The sequence below is a fragment of the Plecotus auritus genome (assembly GCF_963455305.1).
Source record: "Plecotus auritus genome assembly, chromosome: 5".
In the NCBI taxonomy this organism is placed as follows: domain Eukaryota; kingdom Metazoa; phylum Chordata; class Mammalia; order Chiroptera; family Vespertilionidae; genus Plecotus; species Plecotus auritus.
In genome coordinates, this window is record NC_137776.1 from 83,039,494 (window position 1) to 83,054,760 (window position 15,267).

The 15,267-nt window shown below is 41.8% G+C and overlaps 1 protein-coding gene across 2 annotated transcripts in view; it reads left to right on the forward strand.

Annotated features, from left to right (window-relative positions):
* NCKAP5 (NCK associated protein 5) overlaps positions 1-15,267 on the forward strand; it is a gene marked incomplete at its 3' end in the record, with an annotated part of 888,017 nt that overhangs the window by 45,171 nt on the left and 827,579 nt on the right. The window lies entirely within an intron of this gene.

The following is a 15,267-nucleotide window of genomic DNA, read 5'->3' on the forward strand; positions in this document are numbered from 1 at the left end:
AAAAATCTGGAATATTGGCTTCTTTAAAAAAAAAAAAAAGTAACAGTTGGCAATAGCCTCAGGAGGATGACAGGTAGAGCTTGATAGAGGCTGCTTCTTTAAACAGAGCTCTCTTTATGTTGTTGTTTTCTTGCTTTATGCATTTTTACTACCTACTTGGTCTAGGTACATATTGAGTTTGTGATTTTGTAGTACTTGTTTGCCAATAAAAAAAGAAAATGTGGATGCCAGGGCTATTCTGTAGCCATATACAATGAGGGACAATTCTGAAGGCAGACAGGAACTGAGCATAGTTGGCAATTTCAGCAAGTTCTACAAAGTAAATCTGGAAGAGTAAACTGAGTTCAGAGTTTAAAGTGTGCACAATTAGAAACTAAAATATTATCTTATAGACTAACTTGTTAGAAATGCCAATTCTCTGGCCCCACCGCAGACCCACTGAATCAGACTCTGGAGAGGGGGGACCCAAAAATCTCTGGTGTAGCAAGCCCTCCAGGTGATTCTGATGCATGCTAAAGTTTGACAATGCTATAAGAAATAAGAAAAAAAAAACTAGTCAAATGTTTAATTGGGAGAGATTTATTTAAGATCAGACTTTGCAGTGGTGAGAAATTGTTAGCATAGAAACCAGTTAGCACACAATTATCAACTAAGTAAAAGGTGGTTAATGCCTGGATCAAGGCAGGGGCCATGTGGGAGCCAGTGAAAACAACAAGGGAAGGTGTGAGAGATTTCTAAGGCAGCACTGAGGACTTGAGACCTATTGGATATGGAGGAAGGAGAGAGGCAATACCTCGTGTAGTTGCTAACCTAGAAGATTGAATGGATGGGAGTGCCATTACCTGAGATTGCCCACCGAAAGGTAGACCAGTTTTTAGGAGAAGTTAGTGTTTAGCATTGGGGGAAATATTTGAAGATTCAGTGGGGATTACATGGTTTATTTTTGCTGTGTTGATAGGTATAGGTCTGGGGTTCTGGAGAATATTTTGGGAAGTGAGGCCTTGATTGTAGATGAGCTCACCTGAGGGAGAACAGAAATGTGGAAAGAAGATTTTTTTATGAAGCTCAAGAGAACCCCAACTGTTAAAAGGTGGATGGTGAGAGAGGAACTTATAAAAGGGATAGAGAAGGAAAAATAATCAATCCTTCCAAAATAACCGAAGTATCGAAGATCCATGTGCACAAAGATGTTCCTCATAGAATTTTTTTTTAAATATATTTTATTGATATTTTACAGAGAGGAAGGGAGAGGGATAGAGAGCTAGAAACATTGATGAGAGAGAAACATCGATCAGCTGCCTCCTGCACACCTCCTACTGGGGATGTGCCCGCAACCAAGGTACATGCCCTTGACCGGAATCGAACCCGGGACCCTTCAGTCCACAGGCCGATGCTCTATCCATTGAGCCAAACCGGTTTTGGCCCTCATAGAATTTTTTAAATGAGAAAAACAAAAAGCCACAGTAAGGTTTGATAGCAAGATAATTTATAAGAAAATTGACTTTAGGTGTGGGCACATGGTACAATATACAGATCTTATAACATAGAAACCCACAAATGAAACCTGTGTTTTCATGTTGACCAATGTCACCCCAATCAATTTAATAAATGAAAAATTTAAAAAGGAAATCTAAATAAAAAGTATAGAGGCCTTGGAAATGCTAGTTATAAACTCCATAATACAACATGGGAAATGCTTGTGATAACATAAAAAAGCAAAATTAAAAAGTATGCATTTTTTCATGTAGAATATGATTGCATCTATGTAAAATTACATACAAACAGCTAGTTTGGTCTATTAGAAGGTAGCTGTAAAAGAGTATAGATGGTGAAATTGTGGGTGAAATTTACCTTTGCTCTCAGACATTTTTTATGTTGTTCTATTATAATTACTTCTAGAAGTTTACTCAAATTTCTGCATCATGAATGGTAGGTTGAATTAAGTAGGGAATCCTATCTAATAAAAGAGTAATATGCAAATTGACTGTCACTCCAACACACAAGATGGCTGCCCCCATGTGGTCAAAGATGGCTGCCCCCATGTGGACACAAATGGCTGCCACAAGATGGCCAGCAGGGGAGGGCAGTTAGGGGTGACCAGGCTGGCAGAGGAGGGAAGTTGGGGGTGACTAGGCCTGCAGGGAAGGGCAGTTGGGGGGGGGGGGACCCAGGCCTGCAGGGGAGAGCAGTTGGGAGGGCACCAGGTCTGCAGGGGAGAGCAGTTGGGGGGGCCAGGCCTGCAGGAGAGGGAAGTTGGGGGTGACCAGGCCTGCAGGGGAGGGAAGTTGGGGGCAACCGGGCCTGCAGGGAAAGGCAGTTGGGGGGGGGGGGACCCAGGCCTGCAGGGGAGGGCAGTTGAGGGGGGACCATGTCTGCAAGGGAGGGCAGTGGGCAGTTGGGGGTGATAAAGCCTGCAGGGGAGGCCAGTTAGGGGTGACCAGGCCTGCAGGGGAGGGCAATTGGGTGGGGGACCAGACCAGCAGGGGAGAGCAGTTAGGGGTGATGAGGCTGGCAAGGGAGGGCATTTAGGGATGACTGGGTCGGCAGGGGAGGGTAGTTGGGGGGGACCAGGCCTGCAGAGGAGGGTAGTTGTGGGGGACCAGGCCGGCAGGGGAGGGCAGTTGGATGGGGGACCAGACCAGCAGGGGAGAGCAGTTAGGGGCGATGAGGCTGGCAAGGGAGGGCAGTTAGGGATGACTGGGTCGGCAGGGGAGGGCAGTTGGGGGGCACCAGGCCTGCAGAGGAGGGTAGTTGTGGGGGACCAGGCCGGCAGGGGAGGGCAGTTAGGGGTGACCAGGCTGGCAGGAGAGGGAAGTTAGGGGCAATCCGGCTGGCAGGGTAGCAGTTAGGCATCAATCAGGCTGGCAGGGGAGTGGTTAGGGGGTGATCAGGCTGGCAGGCAGAAGCAGTTAGGGGCAATCAGGAAGGCAGGCAGGCGAGCAGTTGGGAGCTAGCAGTCCTGGATTGTGAGAGGGATGTCTGACTGCCCGATCCCTAGTAGGATCGGGCCTAAACGGGCAGTCGGACATCCCTCAGGGGGTCCCAGATTGGAGAGGGTGCAGACTGGGCTGAGGGAAACACTCCCCCCTGCATGAATTTCGTGCACTGGGCCTCTAGTAATAAATAAAATTTTATCACTAACTACTTTGCAAACTAAAGCATAACTTAATGGTCTTGAAAGTTTGAGACTCAAGAAGGATAATTTGTAGGGGATGCAGGCAAAGGCTTGCCTCAGCTCCTGGGCATTGTAGTGGGAGCACTGGTTAGTAAGGGATAGCAGGAGATCAGCTGGCCTGGGGGAAGGGAGGAGAAGTCATATCTAATCAATAGTACATTAGGTAAAAAGTCAACACACAAGAGGTTTAATCTACAATTAAAAACAAACATTAGAGGAAGCAGTGATATCTCTGTAACTGAAATATCAGTGGTCCAGATAAAACAGTGTCAGAAGTTCATCAAAGGTGGCATCTTTCTGAATACTTATCCCTTACAACCACAGCTCCAGTCTCTTCCTGCCTCGAGGCTTCCTCTCCATCCCAGGTTTTCACTGTCCCTGGTTTCAGAACCCGGTGATGGCTTAGTACTAGGTTCCTTGAGATGGCAGGCCAAATTTGAAATAACTGGACAACTAGAGAAAAATGCCATTTCTTCTTTCTAGAGATGGGGGTTGGCAAGATATAAGGCTGGATAAGTAGACAGGGGTGTTTCAGGAAAGGCTTTTTGCTGTCTCATCCTTTTCAGGATGAGATTACTGGCTAGGGAGAATGCAAAGCTTTGGGGAACTTCAATAATTCTGACTATCCCAATGGTACTTAGAGTCCTTTGACTAAAGGGGACTTTGACTGAAAGTCTGAGAATGTTACTGCATTAAAAATACCTTTCTATTGAAAACAAGGCATACAATCAAAAATACTAATGCAAATTATTGGTTAGAGGGAATTATGTGATTTTATAACTGGAATCTTAGGTAAAACTATAGTAAAATTAAATATCCTAAAAAGAGTTCCCTCTAAAACACTTTGTTATGTTGATCTTGATTACTTCTGAAGGGAGAGTTGGCAGAGGTAGTGGTGTATATGGCTGCTATAGCCAGAATTTCAAACCCAAGGCAATGATACAAGGGTAAGTCTTGATGCACTGAAGTATGATTGGAATAGTCCATGGAAGGAGGTTTTTAAGGTGCATTGAAGTCTACAGGGGAGACAGCCAGTTTGGGGCCAGGCTTCCCCTGGTGTTGCTGCCCATCCATGCCATGTGGTGAAGAAGGAAGAGCAGGGCCTGGAGCCAATGGATCTGAGTCTACATCCTAGGTCAGTCCCCCACATCTCTGTGATTCTATTTCTTCACCAATAAAATCTTCATCATCATAATGCCTGCCTTTGTAGTAAAGATGAAATGGAATATTGATGAAAAAGGCCTTTCAAATTACAAAGTATTATGCAAAAGTTTATTCACATTTTTCAGTTATCTCCCTTGGACTTAACATTCATACATTTTATATAGATTCCTTCAGAATATCGTGTTTCTGTATTCTTGCTCAGAGTAACATATTTGTTGAGCCTTGAGCTATTCCCAGTAGCCCAGAGGTCTCATATAAATTGCCAGCTGAGCAGACCAAAGCCTCCAGTGACCCAGAGCCGATGGATGGGCATTGGGCAATGCAGGTTCAACAGTGTGTTTGCAGTCATTCCACGTGATGATGCTGAGCTGAAATCCCCAAGTTTGGTCCAATGGGCTGCTCCCTGAAATATATGGTTAACAGGAAGAAGAGATTGGATTATAAATCTTTGGAAGTAAGCCTTCTGAGATGATATCTGATGCAGGAACCTCAAGGGAAACTAAATTCTTTAATCGATTGAAAACCTGCCTCACAAAAGCTTTTAAACCTTTAAACACCATCATATAAATCAAGTTAGAAATATCGCACCAAGGAATAAAAGAGTTCTTGCCATGTAAAATATTAATTTATCTTTTCAAGGCAGAACAAACACTTCATTTGGACAGGCAGGAGGTGGTGGAGAAAGCAAGGCATGGGGAATGAACTCATTTCCTTGGTCTTCAATGCCCATTTAAACGTCTCAGGTCTCTGGGCTTTTTCTTATGCTGAAAAGTGTGGGCCCTTTAATGCTGACACTTGGTTCCAGTGTATTTTAATCCAAGTCATTCTCATGTCTTTGATTCCATGACAATTGTTTTTCAACTATTTATTGAAAAATTATCTACAATTGAACAGTTGACTTCAGCCTGGAATTTAATAGATATGTTCCTGGGGGTTGTAAAGGAATGGAGTAACACTGGATTTTAAAATACAGTTGTTCTGCAAAAACAGCTATTGATGAATCACAAAAGGGCAAACATGTACCACATGGCCATTTCTTCATTTGCTACAATATAGATGCACCAGGAGTAACACTGAAGCCAGCCTGGGAGACTACCAGAAAGGAAACTGTATGATTAGCAAAACTAAAACCTGATTTGCATCTAAAAAATGTTGTGTGTGCTCCTTTAGGTGCAAATGTAATGGGAAAAGGCTGTAGGTAAAGTGTGAGAAGCCTAAACAAAATAAACACTTAATTTTCTTTTATTGTACCCTATGACTATTAATAATATTATGATAGCAAGTTAGAAACATTAAGCCAAGCAGGGGAGTAATAAATGTTCCTAGACCGTGCACCACTGTTGATATTAGCAACTAATCGCACCAGAGTTCACATAACATGCAGATGGAAGTACAAGGAAGATATTGCATGCAGGCAGCAGGATTGAACTGTGCACAGGTGAAACCAATAACTGGAGGGCCAGCTCAGCAGGGCCCGGGCCTGGGGAAGATACCAAGAAAAGGGCTTTGTAAATCACTGCCGGTTAGTCTGTCTGAACCTATTGGCCTATGGTTGTTCTTAAGCTTGTAAGGTTCTTGGTCTTGATTCCAAACTGGCAACATTGTTTGAGAATTTGCCAAGCTCCTCATACAATCATCATCCTGAGACACTGAGATGGGTAAGATGGCTATTGTTGTTCCCATTTTACAGATGGAGAAATCAGAGTTCTGAGTACGTCACATAACAGATAAGGCTCGGAGTGAAACTCTAGGCTTGTGATTCCAGCACTCATGTATTTTGTTGATCTTCCTTTAATCGTTATACATACATGTCTGTCTGCCTGTCACATAAAATGGTATTTGGAACTTTCATCTCTGATACTAACTTAAACGGGAAACCCCAAATAATCTTCCCAATAATACAATGAAATTGCTGGTTAAAATATAAAACAAAGAGAAAAGACACACACAAAAATGCCATCATTTAAAATATATTGCAAAGCTGGCACAAAAGCAAAGAATCAGCAGAGATAAAAAAATAATAATAATAATAACAAGAATTTAGGAGGAAAGTGGGCACTGACACTCTTGAGGGTGTCTGCCAATCCATTAGCTGTTGCTCTGATGGCCTCATGGTGAGATGTGACCGGCAGAGAGAGCCCAGGGCCCAGCATGGTGAAACCATAAGGGCTACATCTCAGGATGGTCAGAGCTGGAAACAGCTGTGCTGCCCAGAGGAGAGCAACAAGAACACTTATCTGTGAGGACTAACTACAACGTGAACAGAGAATTCCGTTAAAAAGTGCTCAGGATTGGTAGGCAAAAGAAAACACATTTACTTCCTGGAAAAATGCAACTTCAACCTGGGTTTCAGAACCTTCCTACAATACATGAAATTACAGTCAAAATTACAAAATGCAAAAGGAAGTGAGGCATGAGAAGTGAAAAGCAGATGTAGTGGATAGCAGGATCAGACCTGTAGACACTTCGATGTTGGCTATATTGGCATATTATGAAATCTTTGCTTTGTGTTGTGGTTGAGATGGCTAGATATTCATAAAATTGAGTTTCACCTACTCCATAGTAATAGGAGTATAGGGTTACTCCTGATGCAAACTAGCTTGACTAGGTTCCACCGTTCCTTTTACAATCAGGTGTGACCATGCCATTAGGTTCTCACAAATAGAATATGAGCAGATGTGATGTGTGTTACTGTCCCTCTTGCTCCTTTGCACTTTGTGGGAGCTCAGATTGGTGGCCACCCAGCCTTAACCATGCACATGTTGGCAGTGTCCTAGGACTGGAGGAGCACTGTCTTGAACAGGACCTGGGTGTCTTAATGGGCACATCAGGCCTGGACCATTCACACTGGGATCGGGTGAAAGATAAGCCCCTTGGTTCTCCAAGTCTCTGTATTGTATTGTTGAAGCTCTAGCGTTACCATTCCTAATATACATCTGTTAAAAATATAATAAAGAAACTTGAAAATATAAGCAAACTGCAAAAACACTATTTTTAAAAAAGTAAGGAGATTTGAAAAAAATGCAATAGAACATCTAGAAAAAAAAGATAATTTCTATTCAGTTTAGACAACTCATAAAATACAAGAACATATAGGTAAATGGAAAAAATTATCCATATTTCCATCTTCTAAAGGTAAATAATGTTTACAGTTGGAGGTTCTTCTTTCAAATGTGCACAGCATGAAGATTGCTAAAGACCAGGACTCATAGTTCCATCATTCTCCATTGACTGGCCCCATTGCATCTCCATTTATCCATTTAGCCGCAGTGAAATTTAGTGCTTTGTGTCACTTGGGCAGAAAGAGCATCATTCCGATTTCGTATGGACCATCAGAAGAATCATGCCTCCTCGTTTTAAAACTCAATTTGGAAAAACAGATAATATATATATTTTTTTACCATATCAAAAGAGGTAGCTTTGTTTTTCTCTAAGACCTACAAATAATGTCCTGATTTAGCTTCAGTATTGTATGAAGTCTATATTTTGGCTTAATTCTGAAATTTTATTAAAACTTAATATTAGCTACTTTGTAAAGGAGATAATTTAAGTAGAAAATACCCACAAGAGATGGGTTTTATCCTTAACTAGAGGCCCGGTGCACAAAATTCGTGCATGGCGGGGTATGTCTCTCAGCCCAGCCTGCACCCTCTCCAATCTGGGATCCCTCTCACAATCCAGGACTGCTTGCTCCCAACTGCTCGCCTGCCTACCTTCCTGATTGCCCCTAACCACTTCTGCCTGCCAGTGTGATCACCCTCTAACCACTCCCCTGCCAGCCTGATTGATGCCTAACTGCTCCCCTGCCAGCCAATTTGCCCCTAACTACCCTCCCCTGCAGGCCTGGTCACCCCTAACTGCCTTCCCCTGCAGGCCTGGTCCCTCCCAACTGCCCTCCCCTGCTGGCCATCTTGTGGCGGCCATCTTGTGTCCACATAGGGGCAGTCATCTTTGACCACATGGGGGCAGCCATCTTGTGTGTTGGAGTGATGGTCAATTTGCATATTATTCTTTGATTAGATAGGATAGAGGCCTGCTGCACGAGTGGGGGCTGGCTGGTTTGCCCTGAAGGGTGTCCTGGATCAGGGTGGGGGTTCCCGTGGGGCAGCCTGGGCGAGGGGCCTGTGGTGGTTTGCAGGCCAGCCACGCCCCCCGGCGACCCAAGCGGAGGCCCTGGTATCTGGGATTTATTTATCTTCTATAATTGAAACTTTGTAGCCTTGAGCGGAGCCAAGCCTCCTGCTCGCTCCGTGGCTGCAGCCATTTTTGTTGGGATTTATTTATCTTCTATAATTGAAACTTTGTAGCCTTAAGTGGAGGCCAAGGCAGGCCAGGGCTGTGGAAACTTGGCTTCCTCCAATCGCTGGGGGCAACTCAAGCCTCCCGCTCTCTCTGTGGCTGCAGCCATCTTGGTTGGGTTAATTTGCATACTCACTCTTGATTGGCTGGTGGGCATGGCTTGTGTGTGTAGCAGAGGTATGGTCAATTTGCATATTACTCTTTTATTAGATAGGATGAGATTTTTTTTAACTATTATTGTATTTGGGTGCTATTTCTGCTGGTTAAAGAAAAAATAAAATTATGCCTATGGCTTTTATATGATAATTCTGGTTAAAATTTAAATGACTTATTTCATACTTCTATAATCATTATATCCATCTGCTCATGTTCAGTGTTATTCTAGTAAATGAGCTACAATTATTCTATTCTAAAAAGTTTAAGTTAAATTTTAATTTTGTGTAAAGTTCTAATATGAATTATGTTGGTGGATATTTCTGAACTCCCTTTGATACTTAGTAGCAAACCAGTGTTAAAATATATTGCTAAATTAGGTGATATGCATAAAATTAAAATATATTGGCTTTCCTCTTAAGATTTATTCTGCCGTTAATCCTCAAGTCAGGTAGCTCTCAGTAGACCTCCGGCAATACAGTAATTTATTAATGGGTCTATTTCAGCCTTACATGTGATTCAGCACAGTAAGTGAGCAATTTAGAACTTCTGCTGAATATCAAAGAAGAAGGGAGCCATGTTGGGTGAGCTAATTTTCCTGTTAGTTTTGGAAAGGTAAAAACAGGAACATGTAGTTAGTGGGCTCTTATTTAGCCATCCAATAGAGGCAAGTACAATGTAACATCATAAAACTAAGCATTAGCCAAAAATAGCACTTGTTCCTGACTACTGGTTGATTAATAAAGGGAAAATGAACTGATGTATTGAGTTTTATGTTTTCTCCATTTCTATGTGTCTTATTTTTTTCATGTACTAAGTGTTTTAAATGATCAAACATGCAATTCTGAATTTGATATTTGAAGCAAAAAAACCCATTTACTCTATATGGACCTATATACATTTAAATAATATTTCATTTAAAAGTGCTTCTTAATGAAAGTGTAAGCTTCACATTTCTGATGACATATATTACTTACTTATTATTATGTACTTGTATACCTCTATAGGCCTTTGCAAAGTCAATGACAGAGGTCAACTGGGCCATTCCAGTTTTTGAGGATGCCGTTATGGTATATTAAAGAATGTAGATGTGCCAATCTGTTAAAAGTTTCCGTTTAACAACTACAGTTAAATTATTTATGTGATACATTTAAAATTTTCCATTGAACAACTACAGTTAAATTATTTATGTGGTAGTTTTTCAGTCCTTATAGAGTGTCTCACCATCCATAGGTATGATTTTATTTTGAGAGAACACCAGGAGTCTACGTGTGAAACCCTTGGTGAAGAGGAGGCCTGGCTCAGCGGCCCGCGGCTCCTCCTGTGACAGGCCCCAGGAACCCCAAAAAGATGTTGTTCTCACACAAGCCAGAGAGATAGCTTGTTAGTCCCTGAAGCCTTGGGCTTTGCTGGGGCTCACATGTCATATGGAGAAATGTACACGTGTGTGGAGTTGGGCCTTGTGAGGGAAACGCTGAGAGATCCTAACTGTCACATACCTGGTTTCAGCTGCTGCTGAGCAGGCCTTTCTGTTAGTTCTTCTCCTGTGCTTAGCTCTGGAGAGGAGAGAACACAGGCTGCAGACAGCCCCCGCCCAGCTGGGCAGTCCCCATCTGTAACAGACCAGAGGTGGTCTGGGCTACATGTATGTTTACATTTCACCAGGCATGAAGTGACTCACGTCTTCTGTCAGGAAAGTCCTCCAATCCTGAGGGTTTTGTCAGCCTGCTCTACAGCCCCCAGACCCTCTCCTGCAGTCCTGTTGTACCAGGATGATTCCTGCAGACATTTTCTGAAGGAGAACAAACAGCAACAGCAAAACAATAACAAAAAGATTGCATTTTCTTTGTTGCGCGCTTATTTTCTTCTGTGATGGTTTATCAAAGGTGACTCACAGAATCCAAAGGACTTGGTGTCAGATTGTGGACCTAGAAGGCATGTGTGGTGTGGGGGTAGGGAATAGCCCTCCTCCCATTGCATATCTCATCTGTTTTGATCCGATGGCAGCCAGGATGTTATACTGCCAGACCTTCCACTCCTCTGCCCTGGCAACTAAGCAGATTTTTACTAACCCAATAAATGTGACTCCAGCTAGTACTTGTCAGTACCTAGTCCAATGGCAATGGGTGGACCATCCCAAACTCAATACAGCTTCTTTTTAAAGTTATTTGTTTAGCTTAAACTACTAGTAAACAAATCTGTGTTGATGCTTATGGACTCAGAATGTTAATGGAGGTACCAGGCATGTTGCACATGCCAGTCAAGCTTATGATAGATTTATAGGCTCAGGGTGGGGGGACAGAGGCCTGGCATTAAGACAGAGCCCAGGCAGTGGTGAATAACGGGTGTGCAGGCTCACACTCATTAAAGCAAAGCAAAAGGGAGAAAATCCTATTTAATTTTTGTCCTTTCATTGTCAGAAATTTCAAGGAATATCATTTTCTTTATATAACTGATTGTTTTGTAGAGCATGAAAAGAATTGGAAAAAAAGAATTCGGATTTACACACACACACACACACACACACACACACGCACACACAGGAGGGGAGAAATTGGACCTTTAAGAGTGGGCTTTTGCATTTCCTTTTTTAAATTACACAAATGGATGCTATTAAGTGGACTTATTGAGTTGCCTTACACCTCTTCCCACTTGGCAACTCATGAATGTTATATTTGATGTGTATTATTGATTGTTCTGGATGAAATAGTTTCCATAACATTTTGTTCCTTCAGGGTATCTAAAAATAATTACTTTAAAATTTATCTTCCCATCTTAAATATTTTATACTTATCCCTGAGCCAGATATAGGATCCTTAAAAAGCATCCTATTTTTTAATAAGAAGTTTCAGACTGCCTTGTCTTTCTGCCCTGAACGTGGCATAGTGTCTCTGTGATCATCTTTCCCTTCACATCTAATGGGACAGAATTCTCAGTGGCAACACTTGATATGGGACCAAGGGAAGGAGTGGCTCTTTGAGGTCATATTTTAGCTTTGGCTCTGAAGACTCTAGAAGCCATTATCTTAAAATGATATAAATTCAGTTACAAAATGGAAAGATGATTACATGATTAATGGAGGTTAATAAATATCATTGAAATCTTTGCCTGGATGAGGCCATCAGAAATTATTTAATCCAATTTTCCCTGGCTCCAGGCAGACCACATAGGAACCACTTTGTCAGATGGAATCTCTCCTCTTCATAGCTCTCGAGGAAGTCGAGTCCCTTTTTTGTATGAAATATGATGCATCTGCCTAGCACTCACTCTTACCTGGGGCTCCTTTGCTACCTGTGTTGCTCATCAGAGGTAAAGCTCATGGCTGTGGAATAGCTATGAAAGGAGCTGGCTGGACGTGCAGGAATTGAAATACAAAGATCTCCTGGCACCATGACACAGCCAACTGTCCCAGTGAATCTATGTGGCTGCTGAGAGAAAAGTGGTTAAATTTGTGGGGTTGACACCTACATGGTCTGAAAATTTTCCTCTCCTTTAGTTAAAAATATCTAAGAAATAAACAAAAGGGCTGATTTAAAAAGTGTTTATGTTATCCAACCTGTTTTCCCTAATAGAAAAACAACTTAACTCTAATGTATTATTGACTTTGTGTTAGCATCCTCTTCAAACTCACTAATAATAATGCTATTACATTAATTAGGAATTGTGTACATCTCCAAGTAAGAAATCTGAACTAGCATGACTTAATCTGGATTTATTCTTCTCCTGTGCCACCTGAGTTCTGGAAGGGGCAATCCAGAGTTGGTTACTCATGGATGTTATTCAGGGGCCTCTCTACTCCTTTTATCTTCTGTCCCACGGATCTTCTCATGTAGATTCTATTTCCAGGGTCCTTCAAGTCCACCTCCGGGCACAGTATGGCTGATGGGAAGTCTAAGCAGGAAGAAGAGGGTGAGGGGAGGACAACTGTCAACTCAGACACCTTTGCAGGCGTCCTCAAACTACGGCCCGTGGGCCACATGCGGCCCGCTGAGGACATTTATCCGGCCCGCCGGGTGCCGCTGCCTGTCCTGCTTAGCAGCTGACTCGTCCCGGACCCGCAGTGCGCATAGGAATTTGTTCATAGTTTTTTTTTTTTTAAACTATAGTCCGGCCCTCCAACGGTCTGAGGGACAGTGAACTGGCCCCCTGTTTAAAAAGTTGGAGGACCCCTGCAGAGCATTTTCCTGGGAGTCCTTGCATAAAGGCAATGCCTTCAGCTTGTATCTCAGCTGTTATCCCTGTCCTCAAGTGAGCCTAGGAAGTATTCTTTCTTAGTTGGGTACATTGCTACCCTTGCAATATTGGGGTTTTGTTAGTGAAGCATAAAACATTAAAAAGAGGTTTATGTTCTGTTTTTCTGGAAGGACAAAATTGACCTGGTTTCTCAAAGTGCTAGGGCTTTTTCATTGAGGAGCCTTTTGGTCAGAGGGGTGTGGTAATAAAAGTGGTAGAAAAAGCATTTGGATATGAAGCCATCTTTTCTTCTGATCAGAATTTGAGCAAGAAGTCAATTACCTAAAAGAAAGAAAAAGGAGAAACCCTTTGTTCATTGGACCAAATAGAGATTTATCATCAGAAAGGACATAGATATAATAACACCATTAGGTAGAACTTCCTGAGCAATGGATTGCTCTGTAGGGCCCATTGGTGAAAGTGTGGGATGATGGATTTGGAGTAATAATGAAGAAAATTTGGAAAATTTGTCCCATGAAAATGACTAAAGCCACTTGTCTATGATAAAGTCTGGAAGGAGAAAAGCCATAATTTTAATATTCATAAAGGTATACCAACAATTGACCTTGAATTTAGAGTGGGATGAGATGGACACGACCTGTATTAACATGTGTCATTTTAGACTTTACAAAAATTTTCTTAATTATCAAGACTTTAAGATACTATAATAATCCCACAAAAAATTGTGGAGCCTTTCCTTTGCACTATCTCAGTAAAGAATACCCTGTTCTTTTTTGTATTGCTTGAAACAAATCCACCCTTGATTAAAATTTTGTTTCATCCTGTATTTTAACAAAGATTCTGACACAGATCATCTGGAATTATCTTTTGAAAGCTGATACAGAATGTTGTGTTCATGTGATCTGCAAAAGGTCTTGTTGTGAATAACTACTGTTAGCCCTCTGAGAGTGCAGTGGTCCGCAGGCCTGGGTTGTTCTCATAGCTGTAGCGCCCTCTTCCATTGCCTTGAGTATAGTCAGCTTCTGGCCTAGTGAAGCTCAGTGGATGCAAACATCTTGGTAGTCATATTTCTCAGAGAAAATATGTTTTCACCTTTCTCTTTAAACTCCCGAAGAAAGGCCCTTTTGAAAATTACTATTTGGCCTATCAGTTCCAAGTGGAAACATTCTTGCATTTACACTCTGAAGGAATCTGCCCTCATCATGTATTTCAGGGTTGGCTTGTTGAACCAACGAAGACATTTGGCTATATGCTTTCAAAATGGAAATCTTTTTCTTTATTGTACCTTCGATTGTGTTTTCTTTCATAAATCTCTTACGGAAGTCTCTACTGCAGGCACTAAGTGTTAGATATGGCTCATATATTGATACTGAAAAACTTAGCTAGGACTTGCAATTTTTTAAGATAATTTGAATGTAAAATTAAACTGTTAGCCAGTAATCTAATGTCATGTGGTGTGCAGTTTGGATATTGTATGGGCAGTTAAGAATTACCCATTGCAGTGCCAAAAATCACTTGTTTCTCATGTTGTCTGCACAATTGATATAAAATATTATGGTTGGGGCTTGACTTTGTGCTCAGGGTCCTGTCTCTAGGAAGCTTCTTTTCATTTCCAAATGGTTTGTCAGTTCCAAATACAGTTTAGAAGATTTTTAAAAAATGTTCCATCCCAGCTCACTAAAGGTGAGTATCATGCTACATACTAGCCAATTCAGACCATTTGGGTAATAATAGGTGACCATCTGTCCAGGTGTTTTGTCTGTGTGATAGGTAACATCTCAATTGTTTCCACATTTAATTGATTAGAAGTGAAAGATGATGTTGGGTTGTGCAAAGAGTCTTTATAATTCTAGGTAAAAACATTTCAACCTATTTTAAAAAGTTAGAGATAAGAACAAAATCCCTGAAAGTATGTAGGCCCACACAACAGCTCTGAAATTGTGAACCATCCATAGACTGTAGAAATGATACTTAACTGGGCTTCATGGCATGACAGGTGATTATTTTGAAATGTCCAAAGCCCTTGAGTTCCTTCAGAAGCTGAGATCTGAAATGCTGGACAGACTCTTAACTCGGGCAGAGAAGGCCTTAAGTTTGTAAGTACGCTGTTTGATCTGCAGTGTTGATAACCAATGCTGCACAAATGAATGTTTAATAGATATTGTGTGGTTGTATATGAGTATTAATAATATGTCCTCAGTGGAAATTAGAGCGCCACTATTACAGGTTTCCAAGCGTTCCTCCGTTTTCTGAAGTCCGTCCCTGATGACCTAATTCAGGTG